This window comes from Microtus pennsylvanicus, chromosome 9 (genome assembly GCF_037038515.1).
Source record: "Microtus pennsylvanicus isolate mMicPen1 chromosome 9, mMicPen1.hap1, whole genome shotgun sequence".
Classification (NCBI taxonomy): Eukaryota; Metazoa; Chordata; class Mammalia; order Rodentia; family Cricetidae; genus Microtus; species Microtus pennsylvanicus.
Window position 1 is genome coordinate 26,716,810 of NC_134587.1, and position 27,385 is coordinate 26,744,194.

Here is a 27,385-nt window from a genome sequence, read left to right on the forward strand (position 1 = left end):
TCTGGGCGCGCGTGTCTAGCTTTAGGCACATTTCCAAGCTGGGAGGCTTCGGTTTTGTTGCTATCGAAACCTTTTCGGCAATGGAGTCTTTCATAACCCATATTTTGTGAAATCCTATGGAAAGAAAGGTAAGGTAGACATTTTCATTATATGCATATTTTATAATGTCACATTTACATTGTGAAAATGGCATTTTAGTGAGCATAAGAATTGTTAATTGGGTGTGTGGGAGATTTGGGTTGATACGGGTGGCCACAAGGTGGGTATAAGGTGACTAGTTTGGGGTGGCTTCTCTAGGGGTGTGGAGTATTGCTGTCAAGTAACTGCCTACAGAAAAGCCTTTTTCCATCTCACTCCCCAAACAATACAGGATAACAACTGTTTTCTTAGATTTTTCCAGTATGAGGTAGTGTAAAGATCTATTATTGGAGAGGTGGCTCAGTGGTTAAGAGCACTCTCTTCTGTTACTCCCCGCCTCCTGCACCCAGCCCACCCAACCCAGCCCAGCCCACCCTACCTCACCCCTCCCTCTAGGTCCCTTCACTCCATCCCCCCTTATCCCAGTTCCCCAGATCTTTTCTCCTTCCTCTTTCCAGGGAAATCCATGCATCCCTCTTTGGGCCTTGCTTGTTACCTAGCCTCTCTGGAGCTGGGATTGTAGGTTGTCTTATACTTTACTCCTAATAACCACCTATGAGTGGGTACTGGGTCTGGGTTACCTCACTCAGAATGATTTTTTCCCCCTAATTCTCTGCATTTGCCTGCAAATTTCATGAGGTCATCATTTTTTTTTACAGCTGAGTAGTACTCCATTGTGTAAATTAGCACATTTTCCTTATCCATTTCTTCAGTTGAGGGGCATCTGGGTTGTTTTCCAGGTTCTGGCTGTTAATAATGCTACTATGATCATATCTGAGCAAGTGTCCTTGTGGCAGAAGAGATGTCTTGAAGGGGAGGGGCATTTTGGGGATAGGGAGAAACCTGATGCCAGGAACTTACAACGATAACCCCAGCTAAGACTCCTGGCAATAGTGGAGAGGGTGCCAGAACTGGCCATCTCCTGTTAGCAGGTTAGTGACTTCCCTAATTGCCATCAGAGATACTTTGTCCAGTAACTGATGGAAGCAGAGGCACATATCCACAAGCTGAGATAGAAGAGTTTTGAAAGAAAGGGAGGAGAGATTGTAAGAGTCAGGGGTGTCATGATGGGGGAACCCACAGAGACAGCTGACCTGAGCTCATGGACCCTGGACCAACTGTTAGGGAGCGTGCATGGGACTGACCTAGGCCCTCTGCATGTGTGTGACAGTTGTGTAGCTTGGTCTTTTCTAACAGTGGGAACAGGGCCTCTCCCTGGAACTTAGCTGGCTTTGGTAACCTGTTCTCCATGCTGGATTACCTCACTCCGCCTCGACGATGATGCTAAGAAGAGGAGCTTGGTTCTGCCTCAGCTTGATGTGCGCCATGCTTTGTGCAAGCCTGTCCCTTTCAGAATGGAGATGAAGGAGGAGTGGATGTGGGGAGAGGACATAGATGGGAAAAGGGAGGGGAAACTGGTATGTAAAGTAAATGAAGGAAAATGTTATCTGCAGGGAGTTCCTGCAGCAGGTGCCTGAGGCGGCTGGCCACGGTGACGCTCTCCAGCTTTCACCTTCCTATGTAGTGCAAGCCCCAAGCCCAGTCCAGGGGCTGTCCCTCACATGTACACCAGGAGACTAATTAATCCCTCATAGCTGCCCCGAGGAGCCTGCCTCCTAGGTGAATGGAGTGGTGGTCCTCAACCTGTGGGTCACAACCCAAATGGGGTGGAGTGATCCTTTCTCAGGGGTCCCCTAAGACCATCAGAAGACACAGATATTTGCATTTGCATTCACCACAGTAGCAAACCCGCAGTTATGGAGTAGCAATGGAAATGTTATGGTTGGGGGGTCCCCTATAATGAGGAACTACAGTAAAGGCTCGCAGCATTGGGAAGGCTGGGAGCCACAGCGGTAGAGTCTGCTAAGCGGACAGTAAGAAAGAACATGTGTGCTAACCTAAACAATTAGTCTAAGAATTACTCCAGGACAGGTCCAGGGAGATTCAGCAGTGTGCTAAGCAGTGAAAGCCTCTTGACCTGGCAGGTGGCGTTTGTCAGTGATGGCAGTGGAAGGTAGCCTTGTCAACTTGGTAGTTCTGTGGCCCAAAAATGAGACAGCAGAAGCAGAAATTGACTAGCTATTAGAAGTACTGAAGCTTTTCTTGTTGGCCAGTTGTTTATAAAGGCTGTTGAAGGTTATGGATGACTTTTATATTAAAGGTAATCAAAAATTCCATTGAGACAAAGCAATCTCAAACAAAAAAAAAAGAATGAAGTAGGCGTTGCATAACTTGGTTTGCTACAAAGTTATAGTAACCAAAACCAGCTTGGCATTGCCATAAATGTAGAGCATTTATGGGACAAAACTGAGCTCAGTTGTAAACCCATGTATCCAAAGCCAAAGATCTTCAAAGGTAGGGAAAGGGATCAGGGGAGCATTCCCCTGTATAAATAGTGTCCATGTGCAGAATAAAAGTACATCTCAAGGACTCTCCAGTCAGTTACAATAATCAGTTCAAAATGGATTAGACTTACCCCAGGGCCTGAAACTATCTTCCCTCCACCAGGGAGGTCCTCTCCTCCTTGTCACAAATGACAACCTTTGCTGTATCTGTGAACACCAAGCTTGACAGTCACACTGGGAGTCCATTCAGTACCTCCTTCTGGTGCCATATTGCAAGATTTTCCCCTCACTTTTTTTGACAGGTTCTTGCACAACCAAGGATGGCCTAGAACTCAGTGTGTAGCCCAGTTTTGATAATCCTCTTGCCTCTACCTCCTAAACAATCACATTGCAGGTATCTGCCTCATTCCCAGCAGGATTCCTTGTTTGTTTCAGAATGATGTAGACAGTCTCTGAGGACAGGAGTTCTATTAAGTTTCACATCAACTCAGCCAGCATGACATTCTTCATTCTATGATCATGAGCACAAGCTTGCAGGGTTGGCCATTTTAACTGCTACTTAGCATGTGATTATTATAAAGTGGTCTAAGCACTGTACGCCTAGACTTGCCTTAGGAAAGAATTCATAGGGCACCTTAGGGGTGTCTTTGAATTTCCCTGGTTCTTGGTTAAGAGCTGGGTCTGTGTATCTGTTAAAGTGTTCCATTTCTGCAATGTAGCATCTGTACTTCACTTGTCTTGAGATAGTATGTCAAATAACAGATTGTACATTTGACAAACACAGGAAGCTGGGCATAGAGCTCAGCTGGTAGGGTCCCTGTCTAGTGTGCCGAAAGCCCTGGGTTCAATCCTCAGCATAGCACAAACAAGACATGATGGCACAGCCTTGCAATCCCAGCCCTCGGGATGAAAGGAGGAGGACTAAGTTTTTGAGGTTATCCTAGGCTACATGGTGAGTCCAAGGACAGCCTGGGAGACACAAGACCCTGTGTCAAAAGAAAAAGATATTACCAAGGCCAGCTGGACTGGGTCTGAAAAAGCATGGGATAAAACCAGACTCACTGAACATAGCGGACAATGAGGACTGCTGAGAAGTCAAGAACAATGGCACTGGGTTTTGATCCTACTGCACGTACTGGCTTTGTGGGAGCCTAGGCTATTTGGATGTTCACCTTACTTGACCTGGAAGGAGGTGGGAGGTTCTTGGACTCCCCACAGGGCAGGGAACCCGCTCTGCTAGCTCTTCGGGCTGATGAGAGAGGAGGAGTTGATTGGGGGAGGGGGAGAGATATGGGAGGCGGTGGCAGGGAAGAGACAGAAATCTTTAATAAATAAATAAAAAGATATTAAAACAGATAATTTGACATACTCTTCATGGGTCCTTAATAAGTAATAAACTAGGCTTACTAATTCAACACTCTGTATACTAAAGCTATTTTAAAAGACATTTTAATTTGATTAAACATTTAATTGGTTTTAAATCATAAGCTGATCAGCGTTACATGTTAGTTTTTAATTGTATGTGGTTTCTATTTTCAGGGTAGCAGTTTGACTTCTGAAGATTCAGGATGCAAGTAAAATCAACTGGGAAAGGAAGGAACTTTGCCTCAAACTGTCAACCCTAGATCTGCAACAGTTCCATTAAAATGTTATCAATATATGTAAATTGTCTATACCAGTTATCCAGTTATTTGACTGAGACAAAGTAATTTTTGCCTCTTAAAATAAACATAACCCCGTCCACTTAAGTTAGTATATAAACAAGGACTCGTTAGGCAGTGTCCCTAGACAGCAGTGGCTTCTCCAGGGTGGGTACAAGACTACCTTTTGTCTGCTGGGCTGGGTGAAACATGTATAATCCCAGCAGTCAGGAGACTAAGGCAGAAGAAGAGTGAGTTTAAAGCTATACTCTTACATAGTGGGACTTTCTTCAAAAGAAATAGTATTAAGTCATTTTGTTTCATAATTTATTTTAAATATTTGAATATATCATCAAGTTTATAGAAAATAATTTTACTTAATTCACTATGAATTTGGTATAAAACTAAAACAAAAACCCTAAGAATGAAAAGTGTATCATGAACAGGAGCATAGGTAAGATGCTTTATTTGGGGTCAGAGGGTGCGTTGAGACAGGCCTTTGTGGTTCTGGCTGTCTTGGAATTGTATGTAGACCACACTGACCTTGAACTCACAGAGATCCTCCTGTCTCTGCCTGTAGTATGCATCTTAACTACTAAAATTAATATGCTCTGACTACCAGACAGGCCAACAGTTTAGCTATCAGCAATAAATGTTTTTAAAACTAAAATGACTCACTTTAAACGAGGAAGTCAGATATGTTTGCCAAGGCTTTGATTCTGCTTTGCTAACTGCTGGCATTCGGAAAAATCAGTGTTGAGAGGTCTCCACCAGAGAAACCCACTCGGACATGGGCTCAAGCCAATACAAAGTCTTTACTAGCCAACCAGCAATTAGACTGGGAATGTAGGACCCAAGGGCAGACCCCAGACTTTCTCACAATGAGATTACAAACACAAAAACCATATCCTGGGTTGTCACACCTCAGCAAGAACAGGCAGCCAGAGCAGAAGTACAATACTGTCCCAGAACTATGGACTGGGAGAGAAGAGCTGGTAGTGCCGCCTACATGCTGAGTTCCAAGGCCTGGAACATGATGGAGAGGTACTTCCATTATGGTGTCAGTTGCGCTAAGGTCTGTGGGCCTATTAAGTTCTAGGCATGTAGACCTCACGTGTAACTCAGCATTCTGAGTGCTGTTAAGAAGAGTGGACTGTGCTCTGGCTGTGTGACAGGAGCCAAATTGTGAGGACCATCGTCTTGCTCAAGAGCTAAACACTTACGACGTCCTTGCCATAGACAGTATGTCTCTGCAGCTGGCTCTGTCAGTCTAAGACTTAAAATAAGACCATGAAGTAATCTGGAGTATTTTAAGGGAGATGAGCGTGTAGTCTACTGATTGAAGTCAAAGGGAAGTTTATGCCTACCCCCCCTTACACACACATGCACACACTCACATGTGAGTGTACACGTGCAGGAAGGAGGGTTGTTCCCTTGATATATATCAAGGGATCTATTAGAGTGTCTCACAGGCTGTGGTCCAGCTAGTCCAACAATGGCCACCCACTAACGGGAAGTCCAAGAATCCAGCCGCAGCAGCTGTGCAGTCCCCAAGGCTGTCTCAGCTGCTCTTCAGTATGTGCAGGAATCCCGAAGTAGTAGACTGATGTCAGTGGAGAAATGGACTTCCCAACAGGAGCTAAGGCGGGCAAAGCGCAAAAGCTCCGTTCTTTGGTCTCCTTTATACAGCCTGCCCTCCAGAAGGTGTGGCCCAGATTGAAGGTGGATCTTCACACTTCAATGGTTTAATTAAAAAGAATCCCTTACAGGTGTACCCAGTTGCTTGGGGTTTAGTTCATCCCAACTGTCACCAAGCTGACAGTCAAGAATGGCCACCACAGCATACAACTACAGCGGTTTTCATAACCTACACTGGGAGTTCAAGAGAAGGTGCATAGGTTGGAAGGTCGCCCCAGAAGAAATTCTTTGCACATAGAACTTATGGGTGGGGCAGGGATTCTGATGTCTAGAATTGAAGCCTGCTTTGTCAAGTTCACTTATGATAATGGACTGTGTTTCAGAGGCATTAGTTTTTGGTCATTAGTTTCCTCTGTGTGGCCATCACACGTATATGAATGCTCGAGCCTTGATGGCCTGAAATCAGGAATCCAACTCCCTACCCTCATGGGCTAGAACGAGGGTCCAACAACATCAGGGGACCAGCAACCACACAGAAGTCAGCGTGCATCTCATAGGGCAGCATTTTAATTGCAAAAAGTTATGGATACGATTCTATCTCCTCACATGCTTTTACACTTTCCCTAGTGTTAAAAAAAAATGTGTCCTTTGGCAATCTTATAGATACAGATAGACATAACGTCTTATTTATGCCAAAGCAAAAGTTGGTAGGTATTTGGGTACTCGTCTCCCCTCCAGGGCTTTTGTTGGGCAATGCTAGGGTTCAGCTCCAGGGCCTTGGGCACACTAACAATGCATTCTATAGTTCAGTCCCAGCCCCAGCCTAGGGTCAGGGATCTAAAACACTATAACTTATTTCTCAGGCTGCTCCATGTGGGGGAGCCGACTCAGAAGCAGTGTACTCAGCGCTAATGTTTAGAAGATGGAAGTGCTTCTGGTGATGAAAGCTGCTGCCTGAGGTCCTCCAGTGGCGCTAGACCTCAGTCCTTGTGGGATGGGCTATCTGCCTGCTTTATTAGGGATGGGGGCAGGCAGGATCTTTGGCTCTTAATTGTTCCTCCTGACATGGCTCCTGTGTCATGGGCAGTCCTTTGAAATGCCTGCACCCTTGCTCACTGCCACCATGCAGGGTTACTGAGCTCCCCTCTTTGCCTGGGCTTTTTGATCCATATGGCCAATGTGATTACAACACAAATGCCATATGATTACAGCAGCCCACCTGGATCCCTGGGCTCAGAGGAAGGATGTAGAGCAGTGGTTCTCAACCTGTGGGCTGTGACCCCAAAGGGGTCACATACCAGATATTTTCATTATGATTCATTACAGTAATGAAGTAGCAATGAAATAGTGTTATAGTCCAGGGTCACCACAACTATATTAAAGAGTCATAGCATTAGGAAGGTTGAGAACCACGGATACAGAGGATCCTGAGAACAACCTGGCCAGCCAGATGATTTGTATTGGCCAACGGTGACCAACTGAGATACCCTTCCTCACTGAGTAAGATGGAAAGTCATCATCCACATAAAAAGAAGGGTGTGGTGACATACATTTGTAACCTGGCATGAAATATAGGGTCAAAGATAAGAGTATCCCAGAGCTCACTGATCAATCAGCCAGTCTAGCCAGTGAGCTCTGGATTCAGTGATGGACCCTGTACGAAACAATATTACGTTAGAGAGAGACCAAGATACTGTGGCCTTTGCATACAGTTGAGCACACATGCACAGCACTAGCACATTCCACAGACACAGATAAGTAAAAGCCCACTTCCAATAAATCTCCAAGATAAAGAGCAAACCTTGACATAATCACCTATATTAAAGGGTACAAAGGGCAGTCCTCAAAGGAGTCCCTACTCAGAATTGTCACGTACTATTTGAATGTGATGAAAGTAGACTCTGGGAACAAGGGACCCTCCCCTGTCTCAAGCTTGTTTATGTCAAGTGTCCTCCCTCCTTACCCCCTTCCTGGGTCAGGCTGGTCCCAAGGCTGTGACCTAGAGAGGGAAGAAGAGCTAGCCAGCCAAGAGTGAAAATGTAACCTTGAGGACAGTAGAGGGAGAAACCATTTCCCAAAGGCCTAGTTGCTGTTAATCCCCTGAGAATAGTCTGACTTTCCCTTCCCCTCCTCTTTCTCTTTCAGATTGATCTGAAAGCTAAACCATGCTTCCCTGGACCTTCTACTTTCTCACTCTCTCTATTCCTTGGCCCTCTACCTTGCAGCTTCTGCAGACCTCCTTGGCGAGGCTGGCCTGGGAAAGGCTTTTCATTATCATTCTTCTTCCTCCCAGTAGCTGTCTAGACTTACACTTGCCTGACCTGTTGTTTTTCTTGAAAACTCTAATAAAAATGATCCTCAAGTTTTCTTCTGCATCTGTATTTAGGTTATTTTACTAAGGACATAAAGAACCAAGTGAACTCCACAGAAGCAGGACTGAGCCAGCAGCCTGGGCCAGAGCAGACCTGAGACAGTAAACTCTACAGGAGCAGGTACAGGGGAGCAACTGCTGAACGAGTGGGCCAGAACCAGAGACCTCCGAGGATCTGGCCATGAATCTGGGACCTCTGAGGGAGTAGACCTGAGCCAAAACTACTGTAGGTCTGGGCATGAGTATGGGATCTCCAAGGACCTAGGTCTGAGCCAGAACCTATGCGAGTCTGGGACCTCTGAGGGAGTAGGCCTGCGCCAGGTCCTCTGTGGGTCTGGGTGCACATGAGTCTGGGACCTCTGAGGGAGAAGAGCTGAGCCAGAGACCTTTGCAGGACCAACCCCAAGCCAGGGACCTCCACAGGAGCAGATCAAGACCAGGAACATTTACAGAAACAGATCTGAGCCAGCATCCTAGACCAGAGCAAGGCTGAGAAGCAAACTCCATGGGAGCAGAGCAAACCCTGAAAGAACTGAGCTGAGCAACCTCCAGGAACACGGAGTAATCAACAGAGTAACTAGAACTGTGGCACTGACTGTACCATGAGGAACAACCATCTGAGCCTTTGATACACTGTCACCTAGAAGATTAGAAGATTAATCACCAGAGCCCCAGGGAGCCGCAACCACACCTATCAGAGGAAAAGATGAGTAGATAAGGTAAGAACACACGCAACACCACAAAGAGCAACATGACACCAGTAAAATCTAGAGACCCTACAACAGCAAGAACAACCAAATATAGATGAAGCAGAAGAAAATGACCTAAAAAATAACTTCAGGAGAATGGTTGAGACTCTTAAAGAGGAAATGAGGAAAAGACAAATTTGGAAGACATCAGCAAATTCCTTAAAGAAAACCAAGAAAAAGCAATCAAACATATGAAGAAAACTATTCAGGACAACAGCCAACATCAAACTAAATGGAGAGAAACACCCAGCGATCCCACCGAAATCAGGAACAAGAGAAGGTTGTCCACTCTCTCCATATCTATTTAATATAGTTCTTGAGGTCCTAGCTAGAGCAATAATATAACAAAAGAAGATCAAGGGGATACAAATCGGGAAAGAAGTCAAACTCTTAATATTTGCTGATGATATGAGAGTTTGCATAAGCAACCCCAAAAATTCTACCAAGAAATTTCTACAACTCAAACACTTTCAGTAATGTAGCAGGATACAGGATTAACTCAAAAAATCAGTAGCCCTTCTGTACATACATGATAAATGGGCTGAGAAAAAAAATCAGAGAAACACCACCCTTCACAATAGCCACAAATAGCATAAAATATCTCGGAGTAACTCCAACCAAACAAGTGGAAGACTTATATAAAAAGAACTTTAAATCTTTGAAGAAATAAATTGAATAAAACACCAGAAAGTGGAAAGATCTCCCATGCTCTTGGGTAGGTAGAATTAACATAGTAAAAATGACAATCATACCAAAAGCAATCTATAGATCCAATGCAATGCCCATCAAAATCCCAGCAAAATTCTTTACAGACCTCAAAAGAACAGTGCTCAACTTCATATAGAAAAGAAAAAACCAAGAATAGCCAAAACAATGCTGTACAATACAAGAACTTCTGGAGGCATTACAATCCCAGACTTTACACTCTACTATAGAGTTACAGTATTGAAAACAACCTGATGTTGGCATAAAAACAGACAGGAGGACCAATGGAACCAATGGAGCCCGGATATTAATCCACACTTTTGAACAGCTGATTTTTGACAAAGAAGTAAAAAATATCAAATGGAAATAGAAAACATTTAACAAATGATGCTGGCATAACTGGATATCAACATGTAGAAGAATTAAAATAGATCCATATCAGTTACCATGCACAAAACTCAAGTCCAAAAGATTCAAAGATTTCAACATAAAGCCAGCCACACTAAACTTCATAGAAGAGAAAGTGGGAAGTACACTGAACACATTGGCACAGGAGACCAGTTCTTAAAATATAACCTGAGTAGCACAGACAAGAAACAATAAATGGGACCTCCTGAAACTAGAAAGCTTCTGTAAAGAAAAGGACACGATCAACAAGGCAAAATGACAGCCCACAGAATGGGGAAAGATCTTCACCAACCCCACACATCAGTCAGAGGTCTGATCTCCAAAATATACAGAGAAATCAAATTGGTCATCAAAAGAACACATAATCAAATTTAAAAAATGGAATAGACCTAAACAGAACTCTAAAATAACTGAAAGACGCAGAGATGTTCAACATTCTTAGAGAAATGCAAATCAAAACAACTCTGAGATTCCATCTTACACCTGTAAGAATGGCCAAGATCAAAACACTGCTGACAACTTATGCTGGAGAGGTTATGGGGTAAAGGGAACACTCCTGCTGGTGGGAGTGTAAGCTGGCACAGCCCTTTTGGATATCAGTGTGGCGATTTCTCAGAAAATTAGGAAACAACTTTCCTCAAGACCCAGTAATACCACTTTTGGGTATATATCCAAAGGATGCTCAAATATATTATATATATATATATATATATATATATATATATATATATATATATATATCTCAAGGACATGTGCTCAACTATGTTCATAGCAGCATTGTTTATCATAGCCAGAACCTCAAAACAACCTAAATGCCCCTTTACCAAAGAATTAATAAGGAAAATGTGTACATTTACATAATGGAGTACTACACAGCAGAAAAAATGACATCTTGAAATTTGCAGGCAAATGGATGGAGCTAGAAAACATCATTTTGACTGAGGTAACCCAGACCCGGAAAGACAATTATCATATATATTCACTCATATGATTTATAAATATAAAACAAAGAAAACCAGCCCACAATTCACAATCCCAGAGAACTTGGGCAACAATGAAGACCCTAACAGAGACATACATGGATCTAATCTACGTGAGAAGTAGAAAAAGACATGATCTCCTAAGTAAATTGGGAGCATAGGGACCTTAGGAGAGGGTTGAAGGGGAGGGGAGAGACAGGGAGGGGAAGAGAGATAAATATAGAGCTCAATAAAACAACATATATATATATATATATGAGAGAGAGAGAGAGAGAGAGAGAGAGAGAGAGAGAGAGAGAGAGAGAGAGAATGAGAATGGAGACAAAGAACCCACACAAGGCAACCCCAGTTCCCCGGTAATTCATGGATACCAAAATTACTATGCTGAGTTGCTGAGTGTTAACCAGGCAAAGAGTACAAAATTTATGGAAAGTTCTAGAAAATGCCGAGCTACCTGTAAGGAAAGGGAGCTAGGGGGTGGATCCTCAGAAGGTGAGGCTGGAGAACTTACAAAGGGACAAGAGGAACCCTTTGAAGATGAGGGCCATTTTTTGTTATTTTCTCCTGATGATGGCGTCACATGTGAATACCAACTCAAAATTTAGCAAATTGTACAGCTTACTGTGTATTAGTCACATTCCCCCAGTGCTTGGTTTCTTGGTCTCTAGAAGTCTCCATAATGTTTAATGACATTAATATAACATTTTTTCAAGGGTACAGAAATCATATCAATGTTTTCCGGAATCTGTGGATGACCTGTGAATTAATTACATAGTGGGATGGTAGACATTTCTGATGGTGGGATCATCCCCATTTAATTATTGTGGTGGCTTATGTCTATATGTTTGCCAAAGTTCACAGGGTTATACACTAAAGAGTTTAAAGTTTCCTTTTATTATGAATCATCTTAATTTTAAAAATGGAAAAGATAAGCAAATAATTCTGAGAACACCAGAATTTTTTAAATTAAATTTCTCCAGAGTAGTACATATATAAAACCAAACATAAATATGTTAAATCAGATAATTTTTAAATCAAAATACAGCTATAAAACAACCCTTTAAAACTAAATTTGAGAACATTCAGTCTGAGACATAATACCTCATTCAGTATGAGGACACTATAGAGCACCATAGACCAACACTGGATCCAACAAGCAAGGTAGCCTCGCCCTCCAGACCTCAGCCAGAGCCAGCAGACCTGAGCTCCAGGGGTGCCAATCAACCTCCAGGAAACCAGAACCATGGCCCAGACTCTACCATGTGGAGGAACCATTCAAGCCTTGGATCCCCTGGCACCTGGAGGAGTGGCCACCAGAGACACAGCCCCAGCTGCACCAATTGGAGGAAAGGCAGGTAGACAACAAGGAATGAACATACTCAACACAAAGAGCAATACAGCAATACGGTACCACCAAAAACTAGTGGCTCTACAACAGCGACTTTTTTGAACACCCTCAACACAGATGAAGCAAAAGAAAATGACCTAAAAGAACTTTAGGAAAATGTTTGAGGTCCTTAAACAGGAATTGAAAAATTCCCTCAAAGAAGTGGAGAAAAAGACAAAAAATTGGAAGCAATCAACAAATCACTTAAAGAAACCCAAGGAAAAGCAATCAAACAGGTGAAAGAAACATTTAAGACTTGAAAACTGAAATAGAGACAATAAAGAAAACATAAACAGGGAACTCTGGAAATGGAAAATATGAGTAAATAATCAGCAACCACAAGGCAAGCATAAACAGCAGAATACAAGAAATAGGAGAAAATTTCAAGTGCCTGAAGATATGATAGAAGAAATAGATTCATTGGTCAAAGAAAATGTTAAATCTAACAAAAGCCTAACACAAAATATCCAGGAAATATCGGACACAATGAAAAGACCAAACCTAAGAATAATAGGTGGGGGCAGGGAGAAGTTCAACTCTAAGGCACAGAAAATATATTCAACAAAATCATAGAAGAAAACTTTCCCAACCTAAAGGATAACGCCTATGAAGCTTAAAGAACACCAAATAGACTAAAGCCCCCCAAAAAGCCCCCTTGCCACATAATAAAACTCTAAACATACAGAATAAAGAAAATAATATTTAGAGCTGCAAAGGAAAAAGGCCAAGTAACATATAATGGCAGACCTATTAGAATTACACCTGACTTCTCAATGGATACAATGAAAGCCAGAAAGGTTCTGGTCAAGCATTATGCAGACATCAAGAGTATTAAGAGATCATGAATACGAGCGCAGACTACTCTACTCAGCAAAAACTTTCAGTTACCATAGACAAAGAAAACAAGATATTACATGACAGAACCAGATTTAAACATTACCTAGCCACAAATCCAACCCTACACGAAGTACTAGAAGGAAAACTACAACCCCAGGAAGTTAACACCCCACTCTCACCACTGGATAAATCTGCCAGACAGAAACTTAACAGAGAAATAAGGGAACTAACAGGTGTTATGACTCAAATAGATTTAACAGACATCTATAGAACATTCCATCCAAACATAAAATACACCTTCTCAGCACCCCATGGTACTTTCTCAACTATTGAACACGTACTCGGTAACAAAGCAAACCTCAACAGATACAAAAAAAAAATTGGAATTACCCCTTGTATCTTATTGGATCATCATGGCCTAAAGTTAGAATTTAACAGCAGCACTAATTTCAGAAAGCCCACAAACACTTGAAAATTGAACAATGCTCACCTGAATCACCAATGGATCAAGGAAGAAATAAAGAGAGAAGTTAAAAGCTTCCTAAAATTCAATAAAAATGACCACACAACAACCCAACCTGATGTAACGCACTAAAAGCAGCATTAAGAGGAAAGTTCATAGCACTAAATGCCTACATAAAGAAGCTGGAAAAATTCCACACGAGTGAGTTAACAGAACACCTGAAAGCTCTCGAACAAAAAGAAGCAAACTCACCCAGGAGGACTAGATGATAGAAAAAAAAAATCAAACTGAGAGCTGAAATCAACAAAATAGAAACAAAGAAAACAATAGAAAGAATCAATGAGAAAAAGAGTTGGTTCTTTGAGAAAATTAACAAAATAGACAAACCTTTATCCAAACTAATCAAAAGACAAAGAGAGACTATCCAAATTAACAAAAATCAGAAATCAAAAGGGGAAAATAACAGCAGACACGGAGGAGAATCATCAGGTCATACTTCAAAAACCTGTATTCTAAAAAATTCGAAGAACTTAAAGGAAATGGATAGTTTTCTGGATAAATATCACTTATCAAAATTAAATCAAGACACAGGTAAGGGTATGGCCGCTTAGCTCTTCTGATGAATAGCTCTCTGGACTTGTGGGGCCTGTAAAGACTTGCGCAAGTAACAGCTAGTAGTTTCTGCCTTGTGAGCATCTGAGCTTAGGGAGGAGAGGAAGAGGCCTCCTGAATATAATTTTAAATGGGGTGAAACCCTCTAACTATGGGTGCACCTGGCCCTCAGGAGGGCAAATGGAAGGAAAGTGGTGACGTTTCACTTGTCTCAGGGACATGTTTAATTAAAGCCTCCTTTAAGGTACTCTCCGCCCTCCCTATGCATCCTGAGCTCTGCAGTCTATAGACACAATGTAATTTACCATCAACATTTCGAACCTTGCCAGATTTTGGGAAACTTTGGCCATGAAAGCAGAGCCATTGACAGACCTTAGGGGAGGGGCAACCCAAATCTAGGAATTAACTCTTGGAGGAGTTTCTTGGTAACTATTGAAACTGTCTTCATTTGGGTGAAATATCCTTCCACGCTTCCAGAGACGCTAACTATGAAAACTACCAAATACTTTTGCCTGAGAACTATGACTCTTATCTCTGTAGAATCCAAGACCCAACATTCTCCAAGCATGGCCCTTTGGGAAAGGATTCCTTCTTAGGGTACTGTTGTAGAATGTTTTATTCTTTTGGCTTTTTGAGGGGGCCCATCACCCAGCTCCCAAATAAATCTCACACGGAGGCTTATTCTTAGTTATGAATGCCTGGCCTTAACTTGTTTCTTGCCAACATTTAACTTAAATTATCCCGTCTACCTTTTGCTTCTGGTCTTTTACCTTTCTCTATTTTTGCATACCTTTCTTTTTTCTCCGTTGCTTGCTGTGTAACTGGGTGGATAGCCCCTAAAGTCCTCCTCTCCTTGTTTTCTTGCTCCTCGCTCTCTCTTCGCCCCTAACATCCTCCTCTCCTTGTTCTCTTGCTCCTCGCTCTCTCTTTGCCCAGGTTTCTCCCATTTATACGCTCTGCCTGCCAGCCCCGCCTATCCTTGCTATTGGCTGTTCAGCTCTTCATTAGGACCATCAGGTGTTCTAGACAGGCATAGCAATACAGCTTCACAGAGTTAAACAAATGCAGCATAAACAAAAGTCACACACCTGAAAATAATATTCCCCAACAGGGTGCCAGTTCCTTGCAGCCTTTTCTTTCTCCTTTGGGGTTTCCTTGTGCAAAAGTGGTATGTCTGAACTCAGTGTCTTTGACTAGATTGTCTAGTTGAGAGCTGGAGTATCTGGGGCTGAGGAAGTCAGCAGTTTTGGATGCCCCCAGGAGGGTGGCCTGATGGCGTTTGATGACCTCTTGTCTTCTGAGAGCAGTAGAGAGCATGGGTCTCCCTGTGTGGCAAGAATCACCACCCGTTAGTGTCCTGTTTGGCATCTCCCCTTTATGCCCACTTGATTGCTTCCTGTGTGTAGTTTGGGTGCCCAGTTTTAGGGCCAAGATCAGAGGTGTATTCCAAGGGGAACGTCAAGAAATAAGGATCACTGATTTCCATAGTCAGTTAATGTGTTTAACCATCCACTGCTTGACTTCTCAGCTCATAGGACGCTGTTTGGCCCATACTAGGCTAGTAGTACTTAGTACCTGAATGATCACTGACGCTTGGTGGGTGGCTCATCCCAATGGGTTATTCTCAGTCCAGACCCCAGGGTACTGCTGTTGCAAATCCTGCAGGTACCCCAAAGTTTGAGCATCATTTGCAGGTATTTGGAGTAGGTATTACTCCAGTAGAGGGTAGCTCACAAGAATATGGTGGAGTAGGAGTCAAAGTAAGATGGGTAGGTACCCTCCTCAAAGGAGAGAGTTGTCCTCAGTCTTTATATTAAGTCTCTCCCAATTAGGAAATCGGGCACACTGGCATGATTAAGGAGTGTGTTATAGCACCTTTCCCCAAGTCCACTGTCTGGGAAGTTCTTCAGGGACTGAGCGCAGTCTGTCACGTAGCACCCTGGATGCTATCTACTGAGATATCTCTGGTCCAAGTGGCTCTATCAGAACTGAATGGGCCTTTCCTGTGCTCATCAGGAATTAACAAATTTGCCTTTAATGCCCTTGAATCCTGGGGGCTCAGGGCTCCTGGGTCCTGTCAGTTCTCACCCAGATGAAGGCTAGGTATCCTTCTCTCTTCCAATTTGGACATTCATTTTTCTGTTGGGACCATTTGGAGTCCTGGCCTCCAGCTGCTCTTCCCTGCTAGAGATCTTTACTTTCCTTCTGATTTCAGTTACTGAAAGCTGTGTCAAAGTTGTTTACCAGCTCTGCTTCACGAGCACGTGTTGCCTTGGCCTTGAGGATCAGAGGATAGGGTTTTCACCTGTTGGCCCACCTGACTGTTGGGTATGTAAGCCTCTGTGGCACTATTGAATAAAGGGCTTCTTACCAGTGACTAGAGGTCCATGTCTCCTGTGTGTGTTTGTGTGTTTCAACCTCCAGCCCCTTGCCCGAAGCTCGGGAACTGTATGGTAGCACATAGAGCGCAGACAGGCATTGTGCGCTGCATTTTGCCAGTGTGCCCTTTGCTTGCAATAAGGGCTTTGGTTATTGTCTAACCTCTTCTTTTCCTAGACTTTTCTGGCTTCCCCCTCTGGGATCTCTTATTGGTCTCCCCAAGCACTGCCACTGCTGCCTGGGTAAATCCTTTGTCCTGCTTTTCTTCCACAGAGTCACAGTTATAAACCTTCCAATCAAGCTCCAATAAGTGGGACCTTTTCATACCCTCAAAGCTTTCTCACTTCTGAATTTTCTTTCTAATATCTGGAGCTGACTGCATAATAGAAGCAATATCGGATGCTTGCTGAGTTTCAAGCCTCTCTGGGTCTGTGGGAGTAAAACCTGGCAAGCTTCAAAGGCATTCAGGGAACCCAGCGGGTGATTCTTGGGGCTCTGGCATTACCTCATTCACCTTAGACAGATTAGTAGGTTTTCTAGCAGCTGCCTCCAATTCTCCTGAAAGGGCCTGGCAAAACCGTCCAGAGCCTCCTTATCTTGGTCAGTGTTAGGGTGCCTATCAGATCAGGAAGAGGGGAGATCTCTCTCTGGGCTGCACTATCCCATCAGTGATCCCCCGCCTCGCCCAAGGGTGGCTGCCCTACTCTGCTTGGCTCCTTGGCAATAAAGAGGGTGGCTAGGAGCTCTCGACCGCCATTCCAGGCCAACATATGGGTGTAAGAGCCTGAAGTTTTTCAAAGAATTGTGAGTTCCAATTATACATATCATTGGATGAGAAGGAGACATAAACCATGAAAGGGGAAAGATGAGAACTTCCGGGTCTTGGGGCTGGCTAGGGAAGAAGAGGGGTGCCTCTGTCCCAGGGAAATTCCTCCTAGGGCCCACACGTCCAGAGCTATTCCATGTGGTAGAGGGAAGAGGGGGCCTGAGGTAGAAGGAACTATACCACCACTACAACAGCAGCAGCCTCGGCCCCCCAACCCCCGTGTGGTATGCGCAACTATTTCCCTTCCCTGGGCATAGTCTGTAAATGACTAAGCTTGGACATTGGAGGGGGAAGAGAACAGGTAGAAGTTTGGGTTTCTCTGAGACACCTGGCCAAACTGAGAGAGACACCATGCACTTCAACGGTGTCTTGGGACTGCTCATACACCCTCCCACCGCAGCTTCTCTTCTTCCAGTCAATAAAATTGACAAAAACACATACAGAGACACACAAACCGACAACAACAAAGACAACGAGGGGTGGCCACCACATAGACCAAAACCAGGGGTTCTGGTGATGTCTTACACGGATCCCAGACACTGGAATTAGGGCTGTATCCAGCCTTTCCTAAGGGTCCTGTGTATAAGGTGCTAGAAACACTCACCTCCACAGGGGACAGATCCAGACAACTTTATGTAGTTTCTCCTTCAAGAGGCTGTAGGTCAGCAGGGACAGAAGAGAAGTTCCTGGAGTCTCAGAAGACCACAGGGTATGCACTCCTGCCCCTAGGAACTGCCCATTCCCCCATGCTATCTGCTCAGAGAATCCCAGGCCTCCAGTTATCAGGCCTCCCAGTCTCTGGGAATTTCTCTGGTGCCTCCAGAATGTTGCAAGGTAATTCCTCCAGAGAACATAAGGCTATTCTGAAAGCAGAATAGAAAGTCTGTGTTGCCAGCCAGCAGCTACATGGGGGAACTTACCTAAAACATGCAGCTCTGAGCCTCACCATTCTTTGCTCTTTATGCACCAAAAAAAAAAAAAAATCATATTCTGGTTGACACACTTTGGTTAGTAAGAGCAGTTAGTGAGAAGGAAAACTACAGAAGCCAGAAGCCAAAAAGCAAGGTTAGTAGGTTTCTGGACTTCTCTGGATCCTGGAACTATGGACTATGTCTTTGATGCAGTAGGTCTATGTTCCCGTTTTGGCAGGTGTGGGAGCCCACGTGTTGGCTTCTAAGGCCAGAAGGGTGTCTCTAACAGGGCATCAGTTGTGCCAAGGTCTTGGGGCCTGTTACAGTAGAAAACACTTGGGGCCCATGCGGCAAGTAAAGAGGAATGAGCTGGTAAGGAAGGCAGAAGCTCTGTGCAGAGGATTTCTGCTGGGGGAGCTCCCTTAAAGACTAAGAACGGGACCCTCCTTGTATCCCAGAGGGCTCACATGTGTACTCCGTTCTTGGCCAGTGCGGCCTCTCGTGATGGAGCTAAATACAGCACAGGCTTCCTTTCCTAATAGCAAGATGATTAACCAAGGTCCCAGCAGGATCCTAAGGGGCTGCCCAGGACGGAACCTGAGGACTCTCCTGCTCCAGAGCCTCCCGGGGCCTCCTTGTTCTAGAAGAGTCTTCACACTTTCTCATTGCTCTTCCTATTTTAGCCTGAGTCTCCTTCACGCCAAGAGTTCTTGAATGACAACGGAGCCAAGAAAGGGCTTTGATAACAAATCTGCCGCACAGAACCGTGGGATCCCAGTCTCTGGAATGTTACTTACAGACACTAAGATATTAGAGCATAGGAAATGTTGCTGGAGCAGGGAGATCAGATTAGAAGACTGGAGCGTTCCTCCCAGTGAAGTTCCCAGTGCTGGGCAGAGTCAGGCTGAGTCAGGTTGGAAATGTTTCAGAGTCTTTCCGATGGTGAGCAGTTTTGAGTGCCCACAGTCTCCTGTATCTAAGTTCATTTTCTCTAGGGAGTTTTTCTTCAGCTGAGCTTTCTCTCCCTTGGGTCCTCTGGAAAGAAGAGGTTGGAGACACGTATTCAATACTACATCCTCAGAACTTCCTGGAGGTACCATACCCCTCTCTGCCAGGTGGGGAGTAAGTTTATGGGACATCTGAGGCTTTCAGTGGCTATAGGGGGACCATCTATTGATCAGCTGAAACTAAATGCATCCTCTTCCAACACACACACACGCACACATAAACACGCATGCACACACACATGCACACACACACACCATGTCCTTATCTGTTTACGCCAGAAGAGCTCATAAACAGCACATGATGACAGTCATAATGATCATAGTCGCTCCAAGAATCAAGGCAACTCTTGACTGAAACTAAGAACCATGCAGTTCAAACAACTGCCCTATCTCAGATGCCTCGTAACGGTTAGTTGGTAGTCAATGACCTTTCAGTGTGAACTGGCTCCCCAGAGCTCTTGGAACCGAACAAACTGCCGTCCCAGAGTGCCCAGGGGCGGCTCTGGACAGCTGTGCTCGCCCAACTGTTTGATGTCACGTCCCTATTTAGTTCATGGGCGTATCTGAGAAGAGGTAAACAAAACAGTGGCAAACTTCAAACTGTAACTACAATATGGCAATGAAAACTGTCTGTTTGTTCAGCCATTGAGACTGTGCCACGGCGTTAGGTGGTGGGCAGAACAGGGAGGCTGGGCCAAGTCTCCTTAGGGTTTTCACCTGTAAATCAAGGCTGTGGAAGGTCTAGGGAGTTTGGTGTATACGTCCTTCGTACGCAGCCTTGCTCTTTTGGCGAGCCAGTGCTGGGGCTGACCACAGGAAGGGAAGCCAGTAAAGGGGAATAGATTAGCCCAGTGGAGGATAAGACGTCCTCAGAGGGGGGAAGAAAGAGCACCCAAAGAATAGGTGACATAGTGCGGTGGTGGGTCTGGCGTATTTGGAGAACAGACTCCTAGGGAGGGTCTGCTTCTGAGCCAAAATGGCCATTCACCTTTAGGCTGTTTCTCTCAGATTGCACTTCTTTGTAATGGGAGGAAGCCACTGGTGCTAGGAACCTCTGGAACTTTTGTGAACGTAAGAGACCAAAGCTTCCCAGGAGACACTGGCTTGTCCACAGAATGGGATTTAGAAACCTTTTCTAAATATCTTCGGTGAAATCTATACAATTTTTTCCACTTCCCAAATCTTGCTCCTGTTCCTTTGAAATGAGCTAACAGTGCCTTGGCTCATTTACCCCACAGAAGCTTGAGAAGTCTGCAAAACTTCACGGTTCTCTTCAGCGAAGCTAAGCTAGTTAGTTAGTTCTTGACAACTGGACAGAAACTTGTGTCACCTGAGAAGAGGGGCCCTCAAATGAAGAACTGCTTCCATCAGATTGGCCTGTGACCTTGTCTGTGGGACATGGTTTTGATTATTGATTGATATGGCAGGGCATAGCTCACTGGGCAGGGGCTTCTGGGTCGTATAATAAAGCAGCCCGAGCAAGCCCAGGGATGCAAGCCAGTCAGCAGCGCCCCACCCCCACCCCATGGCCTCTGCATCAGTTCCTGCCTCCAGGTTCTTGACTTGCGTTATTGCCTTGGCTACCTTGGATGATGGATTGTCAAATGAAAGTTGAGAAACATCCTTTCCTCCCAAGCTGCTTCTGGAAGCCGGTTTGTGGCGGCAAGAGGAAGCAAACAGGACTGGAGCAGAAGGAATGTGACAAACTGAAATAACAAACCAAGCTTGCAAACTCAAGACAGGTCTTCTCTGTCACTATCATCAGTAACAAAACCAAGTAGACACGGCATCTCCTCAATGCCAGGAACCTAGCTAAAAATATAATCTACTCAAATGTTGTAAATTATTAGGTAAACGTGTGTTACATTTGTTTCTGCTGTGGAACACTTATTTAATGATGCAAAGATGTGTTGCATTCTTTTATGTTGTATTTGTTTAACTCTGTGAAGCTGTGTTACTTTGCCTGTCTAAAACACACGATTGGTCTAATAAAGAGCTGAATAGCAAGGCTTGAGAAAAAAAATAGAGGTGACAGGCAGAGAAAATAAAAAGGAAGAGAAATTTGGGAGGAGAGGATCAAAGAGTGAGAAAAGGAGGGATCAGCCACCCAGCCACATACCCAGACACTGAATAAGAAGGAAAGAAGAGATATGCAGATATAGAGAAAGGTAAAAGCCTAGAGGCAAAAGGTAGATGGGCTAATTTAAGAAAAGCTGGCAAGAAACAAGTCAAGCTAAGGCCAAACATGTATAAGTAATAATACATCTCTGTGTTTATTTATTTGGGAACTGGGTGGCAGGCCCCCCAAAGAGTGAAAACAAGAACCCCTAAGCCTGACAGGTGCATGCTGTCACTGTGAAGACAGACGTTCAGGAAAGTAAAACTCACAGGATTGGTACCTCCTGGGCAGTGAGGGCAAGTGTTCTGTGGATGGGAGAGCCTGAAGGGCGTCTTGACAGAGGCCCCCAGCCCCAAAGAGGAGCCAGGAGGTGCCCTAAGCCAGGGCTGTGTGAGCAAGAGCAGGAAGATGCCCTGCCAGGAAAAAGTGAGTGGAGCCTCTTTGTGGGGCAGCACAGATGTGAGCTGACAGGCGTTGCCAAGGGAGTCAAAGCTGTAGGCTACCCCAGCCTCCTCCTCCTCCTTAGCGACCGGACCCTGATTTTTCCTGAGATTGTTGTTGCTCAGAGATAAAGATGATGTTTTCCAGCCTCCTTATATGATGAAGTATGGCCACGTGGCTGGGTCCTGGACATCCCATCCAGATGGGGCTAAGCCTAAGTGTAACACGTGGGCCTTTAGGGCCACCCCAGATCCAAACTATGGCAGGGACTGGTGGTCTAATAGCCAAAGAAAAGGTGACCCAAGAATGCATACCGCTTATTGGTGTTTGGAGAGGGAGGAAGCAGACGAGCCTAGGTCATTTCTAGTGCTTAGACACAGCTGAAACTGCTTGTTTACAGACTTGTTTCATATGAGGGAAAACGTTAAAGCAGTTATGTAGCATTTTTCTGCTATCTGTATCCTATATGAACAAAAGCTAGATTATAATAGGAATGAGGTTCCAGGAGAAACTGTTTGAATTTAACCCTCTCGAGACTAGAAACTCCATACGATTACATCGGGGAAATCTACTATATGCTGGTCTCTGTGATAGAGCCTAGAGGCAGAGCTGGCGTGGGGCTCTTTTAAATGACAAGTTTCCCCTATGTAGTAAGATGCATGTACTACTTTGGCACACTGCAAACTATCAGAGAAATAGCCTTGACCTCACAGCCACTGCAGAGGCACCTAAACCAGGCCGTGTTTGTGAGAACTTAGGCTGGAGCGAGGAAGCTGGAACATTCTAAGGTGTCACTTCGTTATCTCTAATGCCCACTTAAAATGAAACGGGAGCCAGGTGTGGTAGCTCATGCCTGTGATCCCGGCACTTGGGAGATTAGGGCAGGAGAATTGTCATGAGTGTGTGCCTAGCCTAGACTACAGTGTGAGACTCCCATCTCAAAAAGCAGGCAAACAAAAAAACTGAAAATCCTGGGAGCAAATATAACTTCCACCCACCACAGGTGTACCAGATATAACCTCCCTCTCGTGCCTCCACCACGAGTGCTAGAAGTTTGCGTCAACACTCAGGAGACCACCCCAAACACACTTTGTGGAGCAGCAGCAGGAATTGTGGGCTGTCTTAAAAGCTTTCTTCATTTAGCTTCTCATGAACACTCCAATGAATAATGACTCCAGCCCGCACACACGTTAACTTGGTGGGTGTTTGTTAATACAGATGGGTCCCTTACAGAATGGAAAGCCCACCACATTCCTGAGTACTCTCTTGCCAGGGGTGATTTCTTGTATAGATTATAAGATGACGCTAATGATAATGACAGTACCATCAGCATTATTTTTTGAGTATTCTGTGTGTGGCAGAAGCTTGGCATGAATGTTAGGTGTGTTATGTTACATGTTTGGATGCTGATAGGAACTCGGTACAGGAAACACTCTTTTGATCTCCGTATTTGACTTGAGGAAGCAGGATCAGGGAAGCTAACATTCTGAGGGTCACACATAGCAAGCTCACAATATCAGCTGCGTGGGTTTTGAGAAATTTTTGACAGAACGCTCTAAGCGCACTACCTGTGGTAGAGTGTTCTATAAACTATGTCACAGCATAGTGTGAACACAAATGGAAACTCCATGTTTACAGTACAACATTTTTAAAAAATCGAAGTACGTATATTTGGGATATAGAAGTGAAAGCTGGCCTCATCAGCCACAAAACCACAGTGACTTTAGGAAAGCAGTTACTTTTAAGCTCGCTTATGATCTCAGGGAGGAGGGTCATGGAGATGTTTGTATCCCCCAGCACACTGCCAGTCAGAGGCTAACCAGGGAAGGTGTGTACCCCAGGTTCAGTCCCCTTTCTGCTCCTGAGCTGTCCAGTCAACCAAGCCACTCCTTTCCCAAGTCTTGAGTAAGTCTCTGTCTATTATTGACTTCTCATGAGTCTCTGTGTCTCCCTGGGAACCTCATTCTGCCCTTGGGAACAGCTCAAGGTCTGTCCAGCTTACCATCTACAGAACACTAAACATAGGTCTATTTCCGTGACTCAAGTCTGTAGTTGCCTGCTGCTGGCCAAACAATACAGCTACATGTGTGGGTGAGGTGTGTGTGTGTGTGTGTGTGTGCATAAATGTTGGGAGAAGGAAAAACACAAGAAAGCCTAGAAGGCCAGAATTGGCTTCTGCTGTGTTTCTGGAGCATGTGTTACTCCACTTTGCTAAGCTCCAACTGAGCTCCTTGCTTTTGAGGTGGTTTGGCCTTAGTGATCTAGTCGACTGGGGCCTCCAGTTACCCTGGTGATCATCTGTGAGTTAGTGTGGAAGGGAAGGTATGTGCCCTTAGGTTCAGCCCAGTCTGTGGAGGCCTTGGAGGGTAGTTATGTAGATGAGCTATTATCCCAGGAAGCCCCACCACATCTCCCTAGGATCCAACACATATACCCTCAGCTTTAACTCAACAATAAAGAGGCCAAACAAAGCAGCTTGTTACAAATCTGCAGAAAACACATCACTGCATGCCAGGGACATGGCCCAGTGATGCTGACAGGCACAGAGAGGCCTGGAGCCTTGGGGAGGTGCATTAGGAGAAAGAGACTTGTGATGCCGTTGCTCCTAATTGGCTGGGTCACCTTGCAAGGTGCTTCAAGTTCTTGTATCTTTGGTGGTCAAAGTCCTTGTACAATTTGTTCAAAATACGCTTACTTAGTCAGCTTTGGCAGAAGCAAAAGGAGAGAGAGAGAGAGAGACAGAGAGAGGAAGAAGAAGAAGAGGAGAAGGAAAGGGAGAGGGAGGGAGAGAGAACCAACATCCCAAGCAACTGCAGGATGTTGATGGTAAACATTGGTCCAGGGCATCAGGACCTTTGGGTTTCCAGCCTTGAGTTCTGCTCTTGACTTAGAGGCCTTGGAAAAGCCACCCTAACTTCCTGAAAGCCATTCTCTCATAGTCTCCTCATCCTCTTTTCACCCACTCGAGTTTATCGTGTACTGTTCCCATTCCAGGAACAGTGTCACCATAAGAAGCAATACTCAGGTCCCCATTTCAGAAGCCTGTGTCACTGGGAGGGAGAGAGGTCATAAACCAAGATATAAATACATGGCCAGACCCAGTCCAGCTGGCTTGGGATAAAATCCGCTGAACATAGCGGACAATGAGGACTGCTGAGAAGTCAAGAACAATGGCACTGGGTTTTGATCCTACTGCACGTACTGGCTTTGTGGGAGCCTAGGCTATTTGGATGCTCACCTTACTAGACCTGGAAGGAGATGGGAGGTCCTTGGACTTCCCACAGGGCAGGGAACCCTGACTGCTCTTCGGGCTGATGAGGGAGGGGGAGTTGATTGGGGGAGGGGGAGGGAAATGGGAGGCGGTGGTGGGGAGGAGGCAGAAATCTTAAATAAATAAATAAATAAATAGCCAAAAGGTCATAATTGGTGAGTCCCACAAAGGGAACCCAAGCAGGACAACAGATGGTGTGGTAGGTCGGTGCGGTTGGAACAGAGCTCCAGGACAGACAAAGGGCAGTGAGTCTGGGCGGAAGAGCATCCAGGCCAGCTGGACAGCAAGCCCACAGCCCCAGGCTCCCAACAAGCCAGTGAAGGGCATTGGGACACAGCCACTAGAAAGATAAACCCGAAGGGCAGGAACTGAGCCATAGGGCCATAGGGCAGAAAAATGGAATCCATTGGAAGTGTGCACCTTAATCTGGTTCTCAGAATTAAATTTCAGGATAGTCTGTGGGTGGCAGGAAAATCAAATCTCTGTCCCGTCCTCCCCTCTGTGATGAGGAGAGAAGCAGATGGGCATAGCAGGTCCCCTAGAGAACATGTTGAGCTGGTGACAAAGGACGAATGGAAAAGGAACACACTCCAACTTCAATTCTCACATTCACAGAGTCCTCCCTCTTTTCCTTCCCCTGGAGGGAAGATGGAGGGAGAGCTGATGCCAACGTCTGGGATTTCTCTCACAGCCTCAAAGGATTTGCAAAGCTGAGTGGTTATTATGAGAAGCCATCACCATGTTATCCCCACCCCAAAATCATTCTTCAACACAGTACTAGAGAGTCACTACTCCCAGATTCCTCCCCTGTGTGCTGGTGCGGCTTCGGCAGTGAGGGCTGATATCGGGGAACAAGTTCTTCCCAGGACGGGGTGTGAGAAGTGGTAGTGTGGAAACACAAATAATAGAACCGATACTTTGATTGATAAGAAAGAAAGACGGGGGGGGGGGCTGAATTGATGACTTCAAAGCAAAGGGTAAATATAAGTGGTTAGCGGCACCCAGCCGTGTTCTTGACCTGGGACCAGATGGGAGTTAGGCTTTTTCTTCACCTGCACTGTACCAAGGGGGAGCTCTGGTGCCGACTGTCCCAGACCCTCCGCCCCCTCCCCCCCCCCCCCGCCCCGCCCCGCTCACCTCTCTGGAAGCCGACAAAGGAGGAACATTCCCAGACAATGGGACACAGGGTGGAGGAGAGCAGCGGCCAAGGGAAGCTCTTGTCCTAGTAACACAGTCTGAGGCTTGGAGCTGAACCGATCCTATAAGGGTATAGTGGATCTTTAGTCACCCTGAGAATTCTACAGCAGACGTGGCCCAGCGTTCCAAGGGACTTCCTCTTCCAGAGTGTGTCCATGTGAACCACATGGTTCCTAAGATTCCCAGACTCAAAACCTCCCCAAAGCAGCCTGGCCCTCCTGCTAGTCTCCTATTCTCTCTCTCACATCTCCTTGTGTTCTTTTCTTGCTTGGATAAGGCAAACATGTGCCCACTTCCGGTTCCTCTGCCTGGGCGGGTCTCCCTCGGGCATGCGCTCACTCTCTTCCTTCACCCCTGAGTGTTATAGCTTCGCCCCGCCAAAGTGTCTCTGGGACTTCTAGATAGTTTGTCACTCCCCTTGAAATGCCGATTGTCCTTCCTCACAAGAATGTGAGCTCGGGAGGGCAAGAAGTCACTCTGCCTCATCACCTCCAGATCTTCAGCGCTGTTCCTAGCACGCAGTTGGCATCCTAAAAATATTTTCTACAATGATGCTTTGGTTTGTGCCCAGAGGCTTGCTTGCTGAGATGCCCACAGCTCTAGCCTAGGTTTGGTATGCATACCACAGAACTCATTTGCATCCATGCTATCTCCTGGCTGTGTATGCCTGCACATTCACGTATGAATGCATTTGCCGGTGTTAAGAATAATAAAAGTGATACTTTCTTTGATTTCCTGAGATTACAAAAGCATCCATGTCTACAGGGACCTTTCCAGCCAGCAAACAGGACAAGGGAACTGCAGCCTTGCAGGGGCATCCGGGTTCTCAGGGTGGCAGCTGGATGTCTTCTGTAGTTATGGCCTGCCCAGCACAGAGGGAACATGCTGCCAGGATGCACTGGCCTCTGGGCAATGCTGGTGGGTCTGCATCAAGAATTTTACCGAAGCTGGAGGTAGCAGG

General features: G+C 45.2%; 1 long non-coding RNA gene across 2 annotated transcripts; it reads right to left on the reverse strand.

Annotated features, from left to right (window-relative positions):
- Positions 1-26,676, reverse strand: LOC142857268 (uncharacterized). Of its 2 annotated transcripts, none has more exons than XR_012911795.1 (3): positions 26,365-26,676; positions 19,187-19,424; positions 1-114 (listed from the first exon to the last, which is right to left on the reverse strand). It is a non-coding gene; the product is annotated as an uncharacterized LOC142857268 (long non-coding RNA). The 2 variants fall into 2 exon arrangements; XR_012911796.1 differs by lacking the exon at positions 26,365-26,676 and adding an exon at positions 19,652-19,813.
- Positions 26,677-27,385: the final 709 nt, after the last annotated feature.